General features: G+C 35.2%; 1 protein-coding gene and 2 long non-coding RNA genes across 3 annotated transcripts in view; 1 reads left to right on the top strand and 2 right to left on the bottom strand.

Moving 5' to 3' along the window:
- Positions 1–23,884, bottom strand: part of LOC147841783 (uncharacterized) — a 751,871-nt gene that overhangs the window by 451,065 nt on the left and 276,922 nt on the right. The gene's annotated exons all lie outside the window — the stretch shown is intronic.
- lrrn2 (leucine rich repeat neuronal 2) overlaps positions 1–23,884 on the top strand; it is a 99,375-nt gene that overhangs the window by 45,189 nt on the left and 30,302 nt on the right. The window lies entirely within an intron of this gene.
- On the bottom strand, positions 9,080–12,447 carry LOC147841787 (uncharacterized). The gene is made up of 3 exons (XR_015503107.1): positions 11,464–12,447; positions 10,510–11,415; positions 9,080–10,199 (listed from the first exon to the last, which is right to left on the bottom strand). It is a non-coding gene; the product is annotated as an uncharacterized LOC147841787 (long non-coding RNA).

A 23,884-nucleotide genomic window follows, 5' to 3' on the forward strand; every position in this document is an offset into this window, starting at 1 on the left:
GTACTATTAGTAATGTACTTACGCAGGTGTTTGCAGGTTGCATAATTCTTTATATGAATACAGTACTTACAGATAAGTACACAGTGAGTTCAATACATTTATGTGGTTATTTGCGTGTTGAATATCTTATTGTAACCCTTCATTACCCAAACATTATATTTTGTGCCTTTGCACTTTATAGAAAAGTACACCGTAAATTCAATATACTTAGCAGATCTTTGCGTGTTGCATATATGGTTGTTACCCCCTTATTACCCAAGTATTACAATTTATTCCCTTATACTTACACATCTTTATACTTGCAGTGTACTATATTTACAGAAAAGTACACTGTTAGTTCACTGCACTTATGTGGTAGTTTGCAGGTTGTAAACTAAAGCCCTGGTCAGATCACACGATTTTTAACTGTCGTTACGAAAGTCAATATGTCAGATTATGCGATTTATTTCTTAATAAAGTCTTAAATTGTCATGAGTAACAAATGTGACAGACTACACGTTCCTTCATGATCAGTCATCCTGTGATGTCTATGATGAGCGTTATTTCCCAAAGCAGAAACATATGTTTATTTGTTTGATTGGAATGTGCCAGTTACTAGAATATTGTACTGACAATTAATTGGATATATAATCAATAGGACTATACCAACCACACCGTTTAGACAAATAATTAAAGACAATGCTTCATCATCTGCTTGTGTGTCTGTATAAAAACTAGTCTCGAAGGACTGCCCTTTGAGCAACTAGAAGGAATCATTTTATTCTGTATTGTTTCGTTGCTGCAAGAACATTAAAATCTCAAAAAAAATCTTCCTGGGTCTTGGAATATTTCTTTTTATACTGAGACTATAACAATATTTCAATTTTCTCAATTTATTTATTTTTTCTCTCTTCAATCATAATAAACATTAATGTTTGCAAACAACTAACTACATTATTTAAGGGTATTATACACGAATAGTATCAAACTTACGATTCGTTTTAATATAAAAAAGTGTTTGTCTAAAAATCTAAATGTATATTTTCCTGCAAAGAATTCCTTACCTGAACTTGCCGTGAGTGAGAGGGAGAAATAAAAGCACATAAGCAGCAGCAAGGAAAAATCAGATGCTCAAGACATAATCTTTAAAATAATGACATATCAAAAAAATTGCAAATATATATCTGAGATTTGTGATACAATCACAGTGAAACATGCAATAAATCTTTATTTTCCTCACAATGAAACAAATCATCTACCCGTATAGTTGAGTAGTGGAGGGCCACAAACAAAAGTATATTTTTCTTGGAAAATAATTTCTTTTGCTATAATTTTTATCTTCATTTTTATGTATCTTTAGTTGATCAGTTATCTATAACCATGAATAACATTTGAGGTGATGCGCTTCAAAACAAGTCCGCCATATGCGCCAAAACACGAATTGCCATGAGATTGTTTTGATTTGTTAATAATAATCTAGCCTAAATAAAATTTAAGTGAAATATTCATAGTTTTAGAGAAGCCTATATTTAACTGTTTCACTATTAATGACACATTTGAATAAGCAGGAAATGCTTTTGCAATGTATTCACAACACTGAACATGTTTCCAGATTATCTGACAAGAACAAGCTCTTTTGGGAGGCTGAGAGAACTCAGAAACTCATTGTGAGAATGAAGATGTCTGCATATTTGTGACAGTTTGTCAGATAAAATTGCTTAAAACATCTTAATATTTTAGAAAAGGGTAGTTAAAGTTTACATAACTAATGATTGATTACAGTATGTGTTACCCACGTGATGGAACTCATCGTGAAAAACAGGGGAAAAATTTGAACATGCTAGTCTTTTTGCGATGGTGTTTTGAGGCGTTGCAGGCATAGTATCGCTTATCGTGAACTATGCCATATTACATGAGAAAAAATGATTGAATCTTGCGTCACGATGCTTATTTGTTGTTTACAAATCCCCACAACACCTAAATCAAAGGAAATCGTGCAGAAATCATGACAAATTTGTGTGATTTGACCGGGGCTTAAAGCAATACCAAACAAAAAAATTTTAACAACGAAATTACTAATAGTTAAAAATATTAAGAAAAACTATAATATCTAACAAAGTGTAACAATGGCAACACAAAATAAAAATGATAATGTTATAGACCAATGTCATTTTCAAAAAAATAAAAAATAAAAAATTGTTTTAGACCTTTATAGAATAGAACAAATATCAACATTTTACTCAAGCCAAGTTACTCAAGTAGTAAATCTAAAAAAAAAATATTTAAGTAAATTTATTTTCCATAATTGTCTATATTTGCTGCATTGATGAAATGAAATGCAATTACCAAGTACTGCCAAAGCTATTTAAAAGCCCCAAATGGAAGTAAATGCATGATTTCTTGTGGCTCTGACAAGCAGTATCAAGAGTCAGTGTTTAGAGCGTAGCTGAAGATGAATGGTATTGATGCTATGATTTATTACAGAGCAATTTCGGCCCACAATGTACCTGCCAGTGTGTCTTCAGGCCGAGTCATCACTATTTTAGAGGGGATACTGTGCATCACTTCAGAACCAAGCAGGAAGGAATATACTGTGAAGGGAAGAACATGAATTCATAATTGCCCCTGAAATCTACTGAACAGCCCGCAGCAACAAAAATGCAACAGAACTGTCAGAAAGAGAGCTTGTAATTATGCTGGCATCAGCACATTTTTGGAGACATACAAAAAATATGATCAAAATGAAAACCACATGTCAGGCAAGCGCAAGGGAATAATTTGTGTGAAGCAGGAAAGTGCACCTCTATTTCAACCTCAGAGTAGCTGTTTTAGTTTCATGATGATTTTCAACATCTTTCTGACTCTTTGAGCTAAACAGGCAGTGCAGTTCTGGTTTTAAAATATTCCATCATTCAATAACGCCATCTTTGCAAACTCTGCAAAAATGGTGACAGCATTGCACAGTGTTAGTCATTAAATAAACTGAAAACACCTGAACTTTAACAAAGACTATAGAATACACAATACATTTCACTCGTATACTTTTGAATAGAGAAATGTGTAGCGGTCAATATGACGAATTAAGCCCCACCTTCTAGTACAGGAGCCAATCAGAGATCGCTATATGGCAAATAAAGCCTGCCTTCTAGTAGAGGAGCCAATCAGCGATCACTATAGAATGACAATTTTAGGGGGAAGGGGCTCTGACTAGACTTGAGTTTCTGCAGATTTTGTGTGACACAAACATTTAGAAATGAAACTAAATAGTTGTTCAACATCCAGTTGTTGTATAATTTTATTGGTTATTCGTAATATGAAACGTAATTGTAAACTTGGCAAGTAGTTTTGGAGAATTTGATGTTTTCCCATTTAAGCAGAATGCCCAAGCATATTGCCCGAGAGGCGTTTCAAAGATGAAATGCCAAGAGAAATGACTTGCCTTAAAGGGGCTTTGACTTTAATTGACTCTTCTAATCTGCAGAGCTCTACTGGAGGTGTTACGCACACCCAGCAAGAACACACTATTTGACCTCATTGTACTTTTAACTTATAATTAGTATGTTTTCGCCATTGACTGTCCTTCCTCCAAGATTTTGAACACTGATCTTTACAAATCAACAACACACATTTCAATTTACCATAGTACAAACTTAGACATTTTTGTTGCTTTGCTTCTTTGTTCACTTTTTGCATGTTCTCATAGTATAATTAATGTCATAATACACTTCTGTCTATAGAGCAGTGATGAGCAAACTTGGTTCTGGAGGGTCGGTGTCCTGCAGAGTCTAGCTCCAACCCTAATCAAACACAAAGTCCTATAGCTTTCTAGTGATCTTGAACACACTGATTAGCATGTTTATGTGTGTTTGATTAGTGTTGGAGCAAAACTCTGCAGGGACACCATCCCTCCAGGTCTGAGTTTGCCCATCCCTAGTATAGAGTGCTTTTACTTATGTCATGATTTGGTTAGTTAACTGACCTGTATATACGGTACACTCAATGGCCACTTTATTAGGTACAACTTACTAGCACCTGTTGGACCCCCTTTTGCCTTCAGAACCGCCTTAATCCTTCGTGGCATATTCAACAATGTACTGGAAAATTCCTTCGAGATTTTTATCCATATTGACATGATAGTATCAAGCAGTTGCTGCAGATTTGTCGGCTGCACATCCATGATGTGAATCTCCCATTCCACCACATCCCAAAGGTGCTCTATTGGATTGAGATCTGGTGACTGAGGAGGCCATTTAGGTTCAGTGAACTCATTATCATATTTCAAGAAACCAATCTAAGATGATTCGCAGTAGTTATTTGGGTTACTGTTGCCTTTCTATCAGCTCGAACCAATCTGGCCATTCTACTACAAGGCATTTACGGCCACAGAACTGCCGCTCACTGGATATTTTCTATTTTTCATACCATTCTCTGTAAATCTTAGAGATGAAAATCCCAGTCAGCAGTTTCTGAAATACTCAGACCAGCCGTCTGGCACAGACAACCATGCCACGTTCAAATGACCTAAATCATCTTTCTTCCCTATTCTGATGCTCTGTTTGAACTGCAGCAGATCATCTTGACCATGTCTACATGGCTTAATGCATTGAGTTGCTGCCATGTGATTGGCTGATTAGAAATTTGTGTTTCGTTTATGATGGTAATGATCAGACGTAAACATTAGCATTGAATTACATGGTAATCTGCTATTAAATATGCTGTTGTACCTAGTTAGGCTGTCTAAACAATGGAACAATGTGTGGAAGCTGCTAAATCATAAGAAGGACTTAGTATGCAGGAAAAGGTAAAACACTTCGGCAAACTTACTTTATTAGGTACATTTTTTTCCATCTGACAGATTCATATGAGACAAATAACTTGCAAATATGCAACTCTTGTGTGGTCAAGTGGCATTGTTTATGCTTTTATCGATCTAGCATATTTCCACAATGTATATAAACTGCAGCTTTTCATGTAACAATGGAAATAATAATTTATGATGTAGAAATATTTCAGTGACAAATGATTGTGAAAACTACCAAAGGAGCATTTTCCTTTCTGCATCTTTAAGACCTTGTATCATGGCTTGATAAATATACAGTAAAAGCATTATGAGCTGACAATGTTGCTTTAAAGGGGTGCTTTTATATCTGAAGATTCAGCTCAAAATACCACATGAATGATTCATTATACAGTGTCCTGCTTTAAAGGAATCATGAACTGCTCTTTTCTGTACTGTTCTCTGAGGTTCACTTATAAAGTCAAGATTTTTACATAAACTATTTATAATAGGCTATTTTCTGACTTGTTTTAACCCCCTCTTTTGAACACATGGTTTGAAAAAGTGTGGTGAATTGTAGCTTCAGACACCAGTGGCCACTTGATAAATGCAGTGCAGCCTGATCCCACAAGGAAACATAACTATTTTACATTTTGTCCGTTTAGTGGCTAATTTGTGTGAATTCATGCGAGTTCTGTTGTATGAAAATGCAATTTCAAAAAGGAGGCGTGACACCCATCCCTGCCCCTAAACTCAGTTGTCATAGGGGGATGAATAAATCATACTAAATAGTACGAATGAGATCGCAAAAATTAATACAAGTTAGCCACTAAATCAAAAAGTTATGAATTGCTGTGAGATTGAGTTGTGCAGTCAGCTTCACAGTTTCACGCTTTACTTTCAGTCTTCCGCTGTAAAATTAAGCCTTTTTTGTAAATGAATTTGGTGTAAAATCAGGTGAACAAAGAATCAAGTTCTTACAGATTGTTCATTTAAATAAAGTTCATCCACTCTTTATGTTCATCCACTCTTAGTATGTTGGAATAATAAGAAAGGCTATGCAACAACTGTTTGGTAAAATTGAGTCTTGTTGTCTTCAGTGCATCTTTGCTGTTTGGTTTTTGCTTGTTAGACCCACTTCTCTGTTTTGTTTTGTTTTTTTCTTCCATAAATTACATATGCAAATCAATAGGTGGAGCAGTGATTTGTAAATAGGTGTTGATATTCAGTGGAGGCGGAGTTTAGACAAACTATTATACTAATTTAGCCAAGCTACTATTACTAAAAAAGTAGCACAGTCCTCAAACTGTTATTTTGTCAAATTAGATTCAATATACAGTAAGCTGAGTTTAGATAATTTAGACCAGGGGTCACCAATCTTGGTCCTGGAGGGCCGGTGTCCCTGCAGGGTTTAGCTCCAACTTGCCTCAACACACCTGCCTGAATGTTTTAAGTATACCTAGTAAGACCTTGAGTAGCTCTGTTTGATTAGAGTTGGAGCTAAAATCTGTAGGGCACCGGCCCTCCAGGAACAAGTTTGGTGACCACTGGTTTAGACTAACAAGAAAGTAGGGGTGTTAAAATGAATCATTCCTAGGTTACATCACGATGCACACCAAGGGTGTAATTCCCAAACAACGACGTAACTTGCATAGTATGATGCATTGTTTGGGAAAAGAATGATGTAGTGAGGAGTTTTTCCCAAAAACTGTAGTTTCTCTGTCGCAGATCCATCATTTGAACCACGTTAGTTATAACATAAAACGCCCATAATGATGCTCTAAACAGGGTTGTAACAACTTCTTTAGAGAAGAACCACGTAATTTCATTGTGCAAATTATATTGCTTTACACGTACACACATACACATAAAAAATAAATAAATCAATATTAGATTTGGTAAAAACATGCATTCATTTCCATATTAACTGAAATATATGTAAATGGCGCATATAGGGCCTGTGTTTTCTTATGAATATTACTGAGAACATTCCATATTTCCACAAAATCACATAAGCTAACACGTATTCTAATATCACATATAAATCATATTAAAAGATGAATGATGAGGTGATTTATAAAGAAATGAAATTTAATATTTACTATTTATTAGGAAATTTAAAAATCCTATTTTAATGATAATATTGATGATGATGATTTTTATTATTATTACTATTACTATTATTATTAAGCAGGATATTGTTTATTGATTATTTATTGATATAGGTCACCTATAGCTTTCGTCATGAGCCACGGCTGTGTTCATATAGACATCAATGTTTTCAAAGTGCACTACGAAGGAAGCGCAATTGTAAACGTGAAGATCGCTAAAACAGAACTCTAAAAGTACTTTGAAAGTAAATTACACCTAAGAGAGATGCTTTTTTTATCATTCCAATTTTAAATGTTGCAAGCAATGTTCTAAATGAATATGGCATAGGGGGGATGACTGGGTATGGAACACACCCAGGAACTATATTTCTATCAACAGCTCCAGAGTTACAAGCATAAAAGCTTGTGACTGAGTTGGCGAATGTTCGTTGGAATGATAATATATATATATATATATATATATATATATATATATATATCCTCCTGAGGCCCCGCCCATTGACTTGTGTCCTCTGTAGTGGACATTGCACGTTTTCATATATATATATATATGTGTGTGTGTGTGTGTGTGTGTGTGTGTATATATATATATATATATATATATATATATATATATATATATATATATATATATATATATATATATATATATATATTTATTTATTTATTTATTTATTTATTTATTATAAATATAAAATGTACTAAGTATACTGACAAAACATGCAGACAGCAGCAGTTAGATGGCACATTGCATAAGCATTAAACTTTCACAGCAGCTGTCATATACATAAATAGATGTGCATAATAGAACCCCTTTTAGACTTCCAGTTCCAGCTGTATATCTGTGCATTTAAAGGGATAGTTTACACAAAAAATAATATTTACTCACTATTTACTCCCCCTGAATTAATTCTAAAGCTTTGAGTTTCTTTTTCTGTTCAACATATAACAAGATATATTAAATAAAGCTGAAAAGCTGAAACCACTAACTTCCATAGTAGGCATAACTAATACTATGGAAGTCAATGTTTACATGTTTTTCATTTTGCTTTTGAATATCTTTGTTTGTGTTCAACAGTAGTAAGAAAATCCCAAAGGTTCGAAACAAATAAAAGGTGTGTATATTTTTGGGGTAACTATGCATTTAACATACAGAAAAAAAACAGAATAATGTTGCAGGCTTTTCATCAGCTCTTACTATAAATGAATCTCATTCTCATGCTCTTTTACAGACATCAAGCACCCCACGGCTAGCACAGACTTTAGTCACCTTTAGTTGCAGTTGCTTTTTGCAGGCACCTTGAAATACCACACACCATCACAAGCGCATAACACAATATGAAAACCAACCAAGGAAGCAAATCAAATAAATATAAGCGGAGAAAGCTAAGTGATTAAACTCACAAATGACACTTCTGGTTACCATGAGTCTGCTACTGTTCAAGTACAACAAGATTCATGGCTGAATACATTTAAAAAGAGCAAATGTAGATGCTGTTACCTGCTCTAACATTCGCCATGCTCTGTTTTATTTCAAACTGTCCTGCTGAGCGAGGTGCACTGCTGCCGTTCCACACACAAACACCCCGGTAAAGGGCTGAGAGAAAAGTAAATGGAAGCTAGTGCCACACTCTGGTATTATTATTGATTTCTCAAACAATCTGTGTACAGATCGACCCCCATGGGTTGACATTGCTTTTATGTGCTAACTCTAATTAACATTACAGCACATAGGCTGCTATCTGGAGAGCTCTGGATTAAAAGAGCAGCTTCAGCAAGCTGACTTAATTCATCCTTGGCTGGGGCAAAGAGTTGTCAGATCTTCTGGTCCTGTTTTGACCCTCAGTCTTTATACCGGTGGGGGATTCGGCCTGCTATCTGTCAGGCTTCTCAATCGATGACCCATTTGCAGATCACTCTGCAGTGTGAGCTAAGAGAAGGTTATTTACTGTAGAGCTGTGAAAGCCAATCTAATTAACAAAGGCACATCTTCACTAAACACAACAAGCAAAAGCTTTAACATTTGGAAACATTTGCCATGTCGAGGCTCGTTCTCTTTGCTGTGCTCTTTTCCTCACATATATGTGGCTGAATCTGAACTTGCAAAACAAGAAATTACAAATAAATTGCATAGTATTTAACAGTAATATGAGCTGTATTTTGCTGTAGGACAGTAAAGCAGTATTTTACTGTATTTTAAAATTATTGTATATTTTATGAAAAAGATATATATAGAATTCTATAAATACATATAGAGCAAGATAAATGGTGCTGTAAATGTAAATACAATATTTTTGCTGTAATTGAGTTTGCGGTAAGTTACTGGTGAACTGCTGCCAGTGAGCTACTGTAGATTCTACAGGAAATTGTTAACAATGTAGTTTCCTGTTTTTATCATAAGCCATAAGCAGTCCCAGCTCACAAATTTCCTCAACAATACTCAAATATTGCTGTATCGTGCATCCAGGCCAGTAGGTGGTTGCTGTCTCTTTGTAAAAGTACAGTAATCATCTGTGCAAATGTCCTGTCTAAAGTTTTAGTACACTGGATCATAAATAATGTACTAGAGGTAGGGTTAGGTTGAAGATTTAGGTGTTTTTTAGAAATATCAGCTGTAATCATGCATTTATTACTGTTATTAAAATAGTACCTACATGTAATTTGACTGATATGCTACATGGTTTTTATTTAACTTTAATAATCCTGGTTGGTACATTCATACTTTATAGGAGTGGGCCCTAAAACTGAGATCAATCAATTAATAACAGGCCGCACAAGCAATCATTTATTATTTCTGTATTATTTTGTTATCTGAATCTGAATGATCTTTTATTTAGAAAAATATTTTATTAAGAAAAATGACAGTATTCTCTTAGTTACTTCTTAGTAATTTGAGTGCCAAAATTGAACCTACAAGCTAACAAACTGAGTAAGACACAGACGTCTTTGGAAAGTTACTTTGTGAAGCGGAAAAGGCCCAGTGAAGGACCCACAAACTGCTAAGAAATGGATCCGCAGCCAGTTTGTCATCAACTCAGGTAAATCCAGCATGTCTGTGCAAGAAGTAGATCAAATGACAGCGGCCTTTCATATATCGCATCTTTTTTTGCACACAAGTTTTTAATTTCCAATGAAGGCATGCATACTGGGAGCGGCGCGCATGCAGCACTCAGTTAAAAACATCTCAAGTTTTTAGAATGCTGGGAGCGCACCGTGAGTCACGTGACAAGAACTGACCAATCAGCTTCATTTTTTTTATCTTTTATTTTTTGTAGGGAATTTACACATTTAGGTAGACTAATTATATCAAACAAGCACAGAGCACCCAAACACTGTAGTGCTAATTTTCTTTTTACCAAAAGTAAAACTTGTATCAGAGGCTGCATTTACACTGCATGGTTCGTGACTTAATTCCAATTTTTTTCTCCCATGTGGCACAGATCAGATATTGCCAATACACATGTGAGCAGGAAAAAATCACATAAATTCTGATTTACTCAAATCAGATTCAGGCCTTATATTCATTCAGGTTCATATTTGGAAATTAATCCGATATGAATTGGATCTGTTCCCCTGTGTCTGCAGTGTAAGCAGGTAGATCGCATTTTCACCTGTCAATGTGAGTCGCACGTCATTAAATACCATAGCGAATGAAGTCAGACTGACGCTTTCATTTCAGAACAGACTTCAGCAGAGTTGCAAACCTTAAATCTCATACACGAAGACTAAAAACAGCTTTTATGTTGTCCTATATAGCACAAGTATTTAAGCATGTTAACGAGAGCATTAACAACTGGTTTAATCTGTTCCTGAGTGCTGCGTTTGGCGTTTTTAGGTGCAAAGATGCATTCTGCATAAATGTCTCCTAAATCCGCGCATGCGGTGAGGATTTTGCAGTGAATACAATAAAAATGTATACACAACAGTGAACTCCAACCGAACTCTCGTCTCCTTCACCAGCTGTGGGAAAAGCCATTAGAACGACACAGATCACTGTGCCTATTCATGCCGTGGAAAGAAAAGTGATTGACAGGTGGTCATTTGTTTGTAACTTTTTTATTTATGGTTTGGTTATGGGTAAAGGAAAGACCATGTGGGTTAGGCAGTGAAAACGGTAAACTACAACAATTAATTAAATTGTTTTGAATTAATTGATGTTTAACAACCACCCCCACCCCCCGCCTACGACGACGATGGCATCGTCTATCGCGATGTTTCACACTAGACATCTTATGATGCCAAATTGATCAACATCGCCCAACCCTATTTAAAGTGTCACATGAGAAACGAGTGAGAGCAAATTTCTAATAAAATTTCCCTCAATTTACAAAAACGTTTTTACTCTCACTTAAGGGTTTTTTTTAAACTATGAAAAAGTGTTAAATAAATACTCTGACAGAGTGAACATTACAGCCAATCAGCAGTCTCCATTATGTTTGCCTTGTTTACTGTTGTTTAATAGGTTACCAATATTTGAGTCAGTCCTCTAACAACTTGATGTAAATACACTTAATCCACATTAGTTTTGTTTTATTTTGCCTTTTTATTCTAATTTTTAAAAATGATTTGCTATACATTACGATGGAAATAACTCACAGAAAAAAAAAATACTGAATGAGTAGCATTTCTCAGTTATGGCCAATGATCTTATAACATCTGCGTGACAACTGACAATATGGCTTCTTGTCTCAACTGTGAGTCTCCAGTCTAGCATCTTGTCTACCTTCCCTAAGGAGAGCCCAGAGAGAACAGAGCCTTTAAGCACCACCAAAGTAGGCTGATAGATGGCTTTGTTTCAATTATCGTAGGTGATGGGAAAACACACACACACACACACCCTCAGTCTCAGAGGAGCCATAGAAACTCATACTGCCAGGAGGGCAGGGAGCAAACACAGACAGCGACTGATGAAGAGATCTTTCTTAAGGCATGAGGACAAATCGCTCTCAGGGATTTCAGACTCAAACATAACCTAAAAGAAACATAAGTAATTAATATTAGCCAGGTGTGGTAGGGTTGGGTAATAATATAAGGTTATCATGATACAACATTCTGAAGTAAATTGTATTGTTCGATGTTCTTTGTTGTAAAAATCACTGTGTTTGTTTTCAATTATTCAGCTGGTATGCTGAATGTGCGAGGATAATTAATAAACAACAATTTCATTGGCTATTGTCAAAGAGCTTAGAATGACCAAGAGGCGACACTCTAGTGCAGGGGTGTCAAACTCAATTCCTGGAGGGCCGAAGCCCTGCACAGTTTAGTTCCAACCCTGCTACAAAACACTTACCTGTAGGTTTCAAACAAGCCTAAAGGACTCAATTAGTTTGATCAGGTGTGTTTAATTAGGGTTGGAACTAAACTGTGCAGGCCCTTTTGGAACTGAGTTTGACACCTGTGCTCTAGCGTAATTTGGAAAACAGCCACCAGAGAGCGTGGCGGCCATTTCGGAATGAAAACTTTATTTGAACAACAGCATATTATAAGTGTGTAACATAAACTATTAAAAGTGCTGATGATTGTGATAGTAAGTGTTGTATTGTCGTCTTTCAGGTTATATCTCTGCTTTAATGCGCTTTTAAAATAAATAAATAAATAAATAAATAAATAAATAAAGAACAAACCAGCTGCTTGCCATCGCGACAGTAATGAGATCCAATGGACGGCCGATCACTTTTACTCCAAAATGGCGGAATCCAGGGCTGTTGCTGGCCACTGCTGTTGCAACGGAACGTTCTATTGAGTGTCGCCTCTTGGTCATTCTAAGCTCTTTGCTATTGTTCATCCCATTTTGATTTCAGTAAATTAGTTTGATTGAACACAGACAACAGCAATGTTTACATCCTAACATGAAGACAATCTATTTCAAAGTTTGTAGAAAAAAAAGCTAATTAGGTGAGTTTGCATTAAATTGTAAGAGCAACCAACTGTAGTATTGGTAACCTTGTAATTAGCTTGGACCTGGTTCAGACACACTTTACTTTGGGAGAACGCTTAATACTTTATCACCTGTGACTCGTTTGTATTCTGACCACTTGTGCTTGGTTGTACACTATATCAATAAAGTGTTTAGACTTTTAAAAACACTGCTGTAATACACTGAGCCGCTAAACATTGTTCTTATGACGTTTTTCAACAGGAGGAAAACGCGAATTACTTCCAAACACTTCAGATATAGTCTGTGTTAGTTAATGTAAGACTATTGATGAAATCCAGCATAACACTGTATGACAACGCTTCAGATGACTGTTAGAGCCTACAGCTAATCAATTCGTCAGATTCTGGAGTGCATTACAGCTCTAAATATAAATATAAACGATAAATGATCTTAAATAAAACAAATACTTGTATAGAAATGGTATATAAGTATATAACTTTACTCACATGGGAAACGGAGGCCACGTGAATGGTTTGTGAGCACAATTAACTGCCCTCAGCATGCCATGCCATCTAATAATTGTAGGAAACAAATCCAAAAGGCAGTAGACTGTGTAAAGCCACATAAAACATCACAGAAATATGATAAATATGCCGAGTTCAGTGGCTAATCTGCAGGATTCAGCTGAGGTGACGTGACGGCGACCAGCGAGACCTAGCTGTCAATCAAGTGGCCACTCCCTTAATTATGCAAACTTAATATAACTTAATATAAAGGAAATGGATGAGTTATAAAAAAATTCACCCCCCTCACAGTTGTCATGAAGGGTAATATTAGCTGTATTAACCAAAATCTTTTTTTGTACCAGGCTGTAAACACCCTTTTTTCTGCTGTAAAGTTGGCCGTTTTAACAGTGGGCTCAATTGAAATTTGCTCTGTTTTGGAGCCAGAAGCGGCCAGGACTAGCGGAATTTCGGATGAATTGCAGTTTTAGTTACTTCCGTATTGGCTTCCTGAGGGAGAGTGGGAGGTTGCCGCTTGGCTATGACCCAGTTCGGTGGCAAGCAATCGGAATGTTGAAGAGAATTCCAGAGAACACAGTTCTGTAAACTTTGGACCACATTTATTTCCAAGGGTTTGATTATTGAGTTTACTAATTTCTTATTATTGTTTTCTTACAGTAATATACATTAAATAAAAAGTTACTGGTGAGTTGATGAGCATTAATGTTATATTTTTTTTCTTAAAAAAGCAGGAATCTCATGTTAACTATAACGACAGTGCAAAACAGCATTGCTGCTTCAGAATATTTCAGGCGTATGGGCAGATTGGGCACATATTGGATAAGTGGAGCGGAGCCACACCACACACAACAGCTTAATCTTCCGTAGTTAAATGCATTTGATAAAAAATTGTGCAACATTTTCACACTAGAAAGCATGTTTTTTTAATGCAGCAATGTAACTGATTTGCTGATATGCTGCAACTGGCCCTTTTAATTTGAGATCAAGGTAGCTTTCGGTGTGAACACACAGTAATGGACACAGTTGACTGGTCATGTGGGTGTAATGTTAGAGTTTATTCTGCAAATGTGGGAGTCACAGGATTTTTATTTTTAATTTTAATAATTATTTTTAATAATTATGTGACTCGTTTCTTATGCGATACTTCAAACTGCATTGAGTGATAGAAACCCAACTGATGTGATTATTTTTTAAAAGCCTGACAGATTATCAGCAGCAGTAGTAATATTTTATTACAGACCTATAATGTTTCAAAAATGACTAAATTCTAATAAAAATGCTTGATTGATTGAAGTTCTGATAATAGTTTAATTTTTATTATAAATAATAACACATATGTATGTATCTTTGTAAAAAGTTCATTTTGTAAAACTAATTTGCACGCTTTAAAACTTGTGTTCTGATTTGCATGCTTTTTTATGCAAGATGTTTGACCACTTTAGTTTTATATACAAAGGTTACTTGGTGAAAATTTATAGTAATAATGTTTCACATGAATGTTTCACATCAAACATTTTATTTAAAAAAATTTAATATAAAACTGGGTAGTTTTTTCCAGTGTATTTGTCAAGTTCCATCTTAAAAAAATATTTATATAATAAATAAGATACTTTTAAGTGTTTAAGTGAGCCTTATCCCACGATGAAACACAACTATTTTACGTTTTGTTATATATTAGGCCTATATATTAAATTGTTATATATTATATTGTTATAGACGTCATTACCAATGCTTTATTTTGGTTATAACGTCCACCCCTAAACCGAGGTATTGACTGTCATTGAAAATATTATGACGGCATCTTTATGGATGCATAGAAAATCAAGTAAATGATAAATGAATGTACATTTCCAGTCACACACAAATCTTTTTCATGCAGCAACGGCAGCTCTTTGAGCTTGTGTCCTCTGTTGTAAATGAAAGCTGTCTCCTCTGAAGCTAATTAAAAGTTTATTAGTGATAGCGTTTGCGTCAGTGCCTCGAGGTGAAAGAGGACCATATTGCATGCTGGGATTATTGCCACATCTCTCCGTAGCCCCTCCAACTGGGCACTGGAAAAGGGAAAGGGCGTCATTTACTGGAGGGAAAGTATGGAGGGTAAGGAAAGGGTCACCAGCCTTCAAGCACCAGAAACACGTCATCTAAACACAGGGCAATTCTACAGAACTACATATGCTGCTGTAACTGATATATACTTATGAGATGTTATTTATTTATTTGTTTTGTTTATGGTCTACAAAGTGAATAAGTAATGCCTTATGATAGTAAATAGTTCTAAATCAAATTGTTTTATTAATTAAATTTAATTTGGGTCAAAGGGAAAAGGGGGTAATTGAACAAAATCAAATAAAACCCAAATAAAACTTTGTTTGTTTTTTTTGTACATTAGAATAATGCGTCCTGTTTACTTTCTATTTTTAAGGGGGAAAAAATGTCACTATTATACATTTTTATCAAGACTTACAGAAGACAGCAGAATATATTTAAAAAAAATAACATTATGTATAATCAAATAAATTAGTGCAGGTCGGAATAATCTTACATTTCAAGTTGTTTGAAACATTACAGTAGACACTTGCAATTACGCTCACCGGCCACTTTAATAGGTACACCTTACTAGTACTGGGTTGGACCCCCTTTTGCCTTCACAACTGCCTTAATCCTTCGTGGCACAGAATCAACAAAGTACTGGAAATATTCCTCAGAGATTTTGGTCCATGTTGACATGATGGAATTACACAGTTGCTGCAGATTTGTTGGCTGCACATTTCTATCAGCTCAAACCAGTCATCAACAAGGCATTTGCACCGTTCACTAGAAATATCTTCTTTTCGGACCATTCTCTGTAAACCCTAGAGATGGTTCTGTGTGAAAATTCCAGTAGATCAGCGGTTTCTGAAATACTCAGACTAGCCCGTCTGGCACTAACAATAATGCAATGTTCAAAGTCACTTAAATCACCTTTCTTCCCCATTCTGATGCTAAGTTTGAAATGCAGCAGATCGTCTTGGCCATGTTTGCGTGCCTAAATGCATTGAGTTGTTGCTATGCAATTGGCTGATTAGAAATTTGCATTAACGAGCATGGACATTTGTACTTAATTAAGTGGCCGGTGAGTGTATTATGCTTTTTTAAATCATCACGTCTTTGACCCATATAATATAAAGACTTTTGCCTACCTATATAAATTGATACATTTCAGTCATATTTGCAAAGACCTTTTTTCAATTTATATTAATTTTTTTTCAGCTTTATTTCATTTAATAATGGATTATAAGTGTGATTATAATAGATATATGCTATGCAGTGGATTTTAAAAATGTTACAAAGATGTTTAATACAAAAAAAAATTCACTGAATCTATTATAAAAAATAATTATGCCTGTTATATTTATGGTAATAAAGACCATCTTCAAAACAAGCAAGATGCTTAAATGAACATAAATATTGTATGTTAATGGCACACAATAGATAATGAACAAATATTCATCATGGGACAGGGCACATTAAAACACAAGTGTGCTCTAGAATGCATAATAAACCGCAGGAAAAAAACAATTAACTTACTTGAAAATGTGAATAATCATCCACAAATGAACTTTCTCATTAAACGTGTGCATTTATTTCCTCTACTGTGAGACATCTGGGATGCCCCTGCAACACATTGAGTATTGCAGTTATTACAGGAATTGATTAAACTCAGCACATTTAGTAATAAAGCGATGCACCACACTGAACTCTAATGCACTGAAGTGCCACATTCTAAACAATGCTGGCTGGTTTTAACCAAAACAAAGTTGGGATAATGTTTAATGTTAGAAATATTAATATTATAAAGTTGAAGTCAAAATTATTAGCCCTTTAGTCAAATTGTTTTTCTTTTAAAGATATTTCACAGTTGTTGCTTTAAAAAGAGTTCAACACATTTTAAACATAATAATTTTATTTAGCCTTTACCATGATGACAGTACATAATATTTTTCTACTTATTTTGCAAGATGTTAAATTCAAATTATTGTCACATACAGAGTCATACAAAGTATGATATGCAGTGCAATGCTTACACAACCACTCATGACCTTATACGAATAACAATGGCAATAACAATAGATTCAAAATTATGGAGAAATAGAAGTTATGAAAATAAAAGCAAATGTAAAATATTTAAAGACTTTCGTTAAAGAGTACTAGATAGTACTAGTATTAAGCCTAAAGTGCAATGTAAAAACTCTATTTTTCTAATGTAAAATCTAGGTTAAATAGGCAAGTTATTGTATGACAGTAGTTTGTTCTGTAGGCAATCTGAAAACATAAAAATGGAGGGGCTAATGATATTGACCTTAAATCCATCTCAAAAATAGATTTTTTTTAAAATAAATAATAATAAATTGTAACCCAACCCAATATTGGTTCTCTATATATGTCCCAATTGTGAGTTGATACAACCCAGTATATTTGAGAGTGCATGGTTTATTTATTTATTTACCATCATGGCAGAATGACATTCTAGAAAAGTGGGAGCCCAGAAGAAACTGCAGAGCATCTAGGAATATTCTAGCTATTGTGAACATTTTTCAGTCATGAACTGTGATATCCAGAAAGAGCCAAGTGTCTCATATGCACTCATCCAAAGTGGTCTCCTCTGAGCCAGTTTTGTCTTGCACCCACATTGTGTTTCCAGCCAGTCTGCCAGGAATACAACAGCCACTGGCATCTATAGCTGGTCAGAACAGACACACAAAGAAAGCACATGTCTGATATGTGGACACACAGTTTTCAATGTGAAGTTGAGGTCATGTTTACAAATATACAAGAATACTTAAACAATCAACCTTTCAAAATATTCTCCATTTGCTGGCATGAATGAACATTTCAGTTGACTTGCAGATCTATTTTATTTGAAAGAGCAATTATATATATATATATATATATATATATATATATATATATATATATATATATATATATATATATATATATATATATATATATATACATTTAATGTACAGTTGGTGGTCTCTTTTAATCTATGTTCAGTAGTTTGTTAATGTTCCTGTTCAGATTCCACCATTTTGTTTCTAAATGTCAGAAAATAGTCCACTAGTGCAAAAACTATTCGAAGCACATGTCTGAACTGTTTGTTGTACACAAGGTTAAAGGGTTAATTCAACCAAAAATCAAGATGGTGTTAATCACTCACTCTCAAGTCATGCCCTGACACAAACAGAAATATTTTAGGTAAAATCTGGGACATCATGTGTCATAAACAGCAAGGTTCCTGATTCGCTGAAAAGTCCAGAAAGATAACAAAACAAATCCTTAAAACCGACCATATGCCTTCAGTGGTTTAATTGGAAGAATACTTTAAATAAACTGTTGAAGAAAGTAGGTATTTTTTGTTTTATGTGCACACAAAAGGATTCCTGTAGCTTGATAATACTCTGATTAAACCACTGAAGGCATTTTTTTATTTTGCTATTTTTCTGGACTTTGAACAAGTCAGTAATCTTGCTGTCTATGGAGGATGTGGGAGCTCTCAAATTTCACCAACATATCTTCATTTATGTTCTGAAGATGATTGAAGCTACACAGACAGGTGTGCTGAAAGCTGTACAGCTTGATAAATTATTATTTTTCAAATCCCATTTACAGATATAATATATTTTACTCCTGTTGGGCTAACTTCAAAAAGGACTAAGCATTGAACTTGAAATTTAAGACATTTTACCCTACCTGACAAAAGTCTTGTCGCCTATACAAGTTTTAGGAACAAGAAATATAAGTTAACTTCTAGTTTATCAATTGTTATCAGAAGTAGCTTACAGTATATGAAAGGCAAATGTCTTTAGATTACACTTATTTTACCCAAATAAATTATGATCTAGACGCCTTGTTTTTGAATGTTTAATTAGGACAGTAAGGTCTGACTTTGCTTAGACTGGCTGGCCAATCCTGGAGCACCTTGACCTTCTTTGCTTTCAGGAACTTTGATGTGGAGGCTGAAGTATGAAAAGGAGTGCTTTTCTGCTGAAGAATTTGCCCTCTTCTTTAGTTTATGTAATGGGCAGCACAAAAGTCTTGATACCTCAGGCTGTTGATGTTGTCATGCCCTCTGCAGATCTCTCGCACGCCCCCATACTGAATGCATCCCCAAACCATGATTTTTCCTTCACCTTCACTTGACTGATTTCTGTAAGAATCTTGGGCCGATGCGGGTTCCTAGGTCTCCTGCAGTATTTGTGATGATTGGGATGCAGTTCAACAGATGATTCATCTGAAAAATCGACCTTCTGCTACTTTTCCAAATAATCAACTAGAAGTCAAGCTATTATTTGTTGCTCTTACAACTGAGATCAATGTCAAGACTTTTGTCAGGAAGGGTAGATTGTTCTCTAATTTCAATCTCCAACATAAGAGTGACACACATGTACAAATTGCACATGCACATTGTACACACACTCAAAAAAAAAGACATATACAGTACATGTGTACAGTGATGATGATGAAATTCCCATCGCACACAACACAAGGCTTGTGTACACCTAAAAAAAATACAACAAAATAAAACCTGAAGTAAACTTTGAGCTTAAACTCTCACACACATCCTGAAGGCTTTGAAAGATTGTGTAGGTCAGTAAATGCCTGACTGGTGTTCATAGCATATTGGCGACGGAGTTTGGCTCTCTGTGGCCTGCAGGAGGTTTTAGTTAATCAAACTTAAACCCCTGCACCGAGACCATTGGTTTTGCTGGGCTGAGATTGAACTCCATAAGGAGCTTTAGTGTATCCATCAGCACAATGGAAAAAAACGGGTCATCCATCAGTGTCAGCCTCGATCGATGGCCGTGGCTTCTGGAAGCACCATCTGATTTTATTACCAAAATGAAAATAAATACGGAAACAAAGAGAGCAAAGTGGGCTTGTGAAGTCGTGGATGAGAGCGTGCAGAGGGGATATAAGCCTCACTGAATATATATATAGAAGTAAAGCTGGTAGGTGTGATGAAGTTGAGACCTCACAGTAATGAATCCATCAAGCTAAACGACTGCCAAAAAATCTACGGAGGCGAAACAAAGACGGGTGAAGCACTCTTAAAATGAGGCAATCTACAATGCTGCTATGCTTGTAAGAAAGATGAAAAAAACTTAGCCGGCACTATGCAAAAAAACAGTCGATCAGTCTCGTATACACTGCTGACCCTGGTGGAAATAAAGCTCCAGTAGGTTAAGATTATTCTACATATTTGATGTATGTTTTGCCTCTAGTGCTATGACATTCGCTAGTTGTGATTTACAGATTGAATTGCGTCAGATGATAAGGCTGAAGCAGAGCTGGGAAAGGAAGAAGTAATAAACTGAGTTCTGGCTTGAACATCTAACATAATGCAGTAGCAGGGGGGATAAAAACAAAATACAAGCAAAAAAGTGCTGAAGTGAAATATTACAAACTGTCAGGTGTTCTTGTGTGTATGTGCGTGTTTGAAAGAGAAATGTGGACACCCAAGCAAAATGCTTTCAAGTTTTTCACAGCATTGCACTTTAGTTGCAGTGGGGTTGAATTACACTTGTGAACAGAAAAAAAAAAGATGCAGTCAAGACATGACTACCTGTTTACATATCTGGAATTCCCAAAACAATAAACTGCAACTTTTGAAGAGTTACACTTTTAAAGCAGTGGTTTACATTGAACTGTGGTGTATCACATGAAAAAGAAAGTTTCAAACTATATCATAACATTCCTACACATATCATGGGATCTTCTAAATGGGAAGAGTTACTTTGATTGGGGAAGGCGAATAAACCAGAGATCACTAATACTTAATTAAATGTGCAGTATGTAAGATTGAACAAAGTTTTACAGTCTGAATTCAACACTGAAGAGTTAGTTTTTTTTTTTTTTACCCAAGACCTCTCATGATGATTTGACACAAATGCAGGTTGCCAGATTGACTACTCCAACTGCAGCAAGCCTGGAGAGTTTGAGTTAGTGATATTTCTATTACTGCTGATTAAAAACTTCCTCATGTGGATTTTTAGAAAAATGCATCTCATTTAGGTCAATTAAAGGTTGCATTTTCGACAACGGCAAAATATCATTGGGTAAACTGGCAGTGGGCGGAGTTACAGACAAAACCAGAAATTGTGACATGGAACACACACTTTCAAAGGAGAATAACTGATTTTAGCATTGTTTTTTTATCACTTGTTTGCTTAGCATGTATCTGGAAACATATTATGATATTTTTATTTATTTGAAGGGTTTAGATGCAAAAACCAAAAAGTGCTATCTGAAATTTCCATTAAAAAAGAAAAATTTTCTTAGCCTCCTTTATTTTGAGTTATTTAGCTTTAAAGGTTCAAGACAGGAGTACTTTTTTGAGATTTTAAAAGATTTGTGTGTGTTGATCATCATTGAAGACACCGTTAGCACCTATCAGCTTTAATTATGGAGAAAAATTGATAATTTTGAGCTTTTGTTTGCTAATTTCATCTGCCGGGTTTAAAATCAACTTTGGGGCAGATTCAAAATCTGTGATGTAGCGCGCAACTGCTAGTGGAATAATGACGTGTCAATTTCTCATTATTATTCATAGCAAAGTTTCTTAATCTATGAGAATCTATGATACTTCTTAATTATTCATGATAGCACTTAATTATTCATGATGCATTCCGATGACACATCAATACGGACCACAGAGCACACACCCGCCAAGCTGGCCAAGCTGTAAGACTTTAAGGCATTATTTAGCCATTCATGAAGGCTTGTATGTGTTTGTTTCCATGATCCACAGGGTTTGTTGCATGTTTTCTCCGCGATGCTGTCCTGGCCACCGATACAGCCAAGCTGTTTGTGTGCAGCAAGCATTCTTGTCAGGAGAGCTGTACGAGAATTGAAGAATGATGGACTTTCTCCATTATCTGTTGAGTTAGTTACCATTCAGACACATTGCCTATCTGTGGTGCTGTGTTTGCACATGTTTAAAATCCTCCAGATTACTGGCAGGGCTAATGGTTGGAACAGGGCAAGAGACCTGCTGCTATTCACTGTGTCTGCATTTCGACCCGGGACTCAGGAGGAGAGAAGTCCTCCTCATTTATAGTGTTTATATAACAAATTGTGGTTATGTGTATATGAAATTACAAATAACAAATGTTGCAGGGCATTAAATTACTTCATGTTTATTTCTTTGCATTTTAACATAGTAAACCTATAAAATCATGAGTTTCCTTATGTTTTGTATCAGATTTTTTTTTTAATCTTGTGCTGGTGAGGCAACTGACAACTACCACGCTCACTCCTTCTGCTCGCAGCGCTCCACACCCATCAGGTAGCATTTTTTATTTATTTTTTTATTCTAAAACCCCTTTAAAGACCATAAAAAGGATTTGTTCCTTGCCATATTACTGAACCTACAGGAGCTTGATAAAAATGCTCATTTTAGAAGAAAATTTCAGATGCCATTTAGAGGTGGCATCTGAACTAGTCATCTATCAAATTTATTATTTTTTTTTTCAAATCTCATTTCCTTTTTTAGAATATCAGTTGTGTTTACAACGGCTCTTTTACGCCAGTTAGGGTAAAAAAAAGGACTAAGCATTGACCTTAAAATTTAAGAAATTGTGGGTCATTCTCAAATTTTGATCTCCAATGGGCATAATTGTGCTTTGAATGAATAGTTCACCTAAAAATGAATGTTTATTCATTATTTACTCACCCTCAACTGGTCATAAACCTTTATGAGTTTCTTTCTTTATGAGTTGAACACAAAAGAATATATTTTGAGGGCTGAAAACCTGCAGACATTGATTTCCATATTGTAAACAAACAAATAATTACAGTGTTCCAGATCTCTTCATTCTTTCTTCTTTTGTGTTCAACAGAAGAAAGAAACTCAAACTGGTTCGAAACAAGTGAAGGGTGAGTAAATGATAACAGAAATAAAATTTTAAATGAGTGAACTATCCCTTTAAAACTGATAACAAAAATTCATAAAGTTGAGCTACCTGAAATCCCATGTACTGTACAGCAGAAAGTGCTTCCATTATGGCTTGCTGCATCCATTAGAAAGCAGTGTTTAAATGCTCAGCTAGGTCATGTGACTACAGCAAGCGGCAGAGTTCAGATTTTCTGGATGTACACACAGCTCATTTAAAGCACTGAAGGGGAACGCTTCTGTTTCTCTTTCGGAGTCTGACAGCAGTGGTGGGGAAGGGATTGTAGGTAAAGAGGAAGAAAGTCTATCAGCGTGAAGTGAAGATAATGCTTAGCCTTTCTCTTGGTTTTGACCTCGCTGAAGCTGATGACATGTGGATGTGCAGCAGAGCTCATGCTCACCGCGGCCTCATATGGCAGATCTACAGGAGATATATATATATATATATATATATATATATATATATATATATATATATATATATATATATATATATATATATATATATATATATATATAGCTAGGACATTATTCCAAAGTTCTCCTTTTGTACTCTTCAAACATTATTCAGTTGGTCATGTTTGGGATGCACCAGAACAATCTATGATGAATTCAAATTCTTTAGATGAACTATTGCTTTAAGCAAATATATTCCAAGATCAATGTTTTTCCTCCACTTTG

This window comes from Danio rerio, chromosome 11 (genome assembly GCF_052040795.2).
Source record: "Danio rerio strain M-AB ecotype USA chromosome 11, GRCz13ab, whole genome shotgun sequence".
Taxonomy (NCBI): domain Eukaryota; kingdom Metazoa; phylum Chordata; class Actinopteri; order Cypriniformes; family Danionidae; genus Danio; species Danio rerio.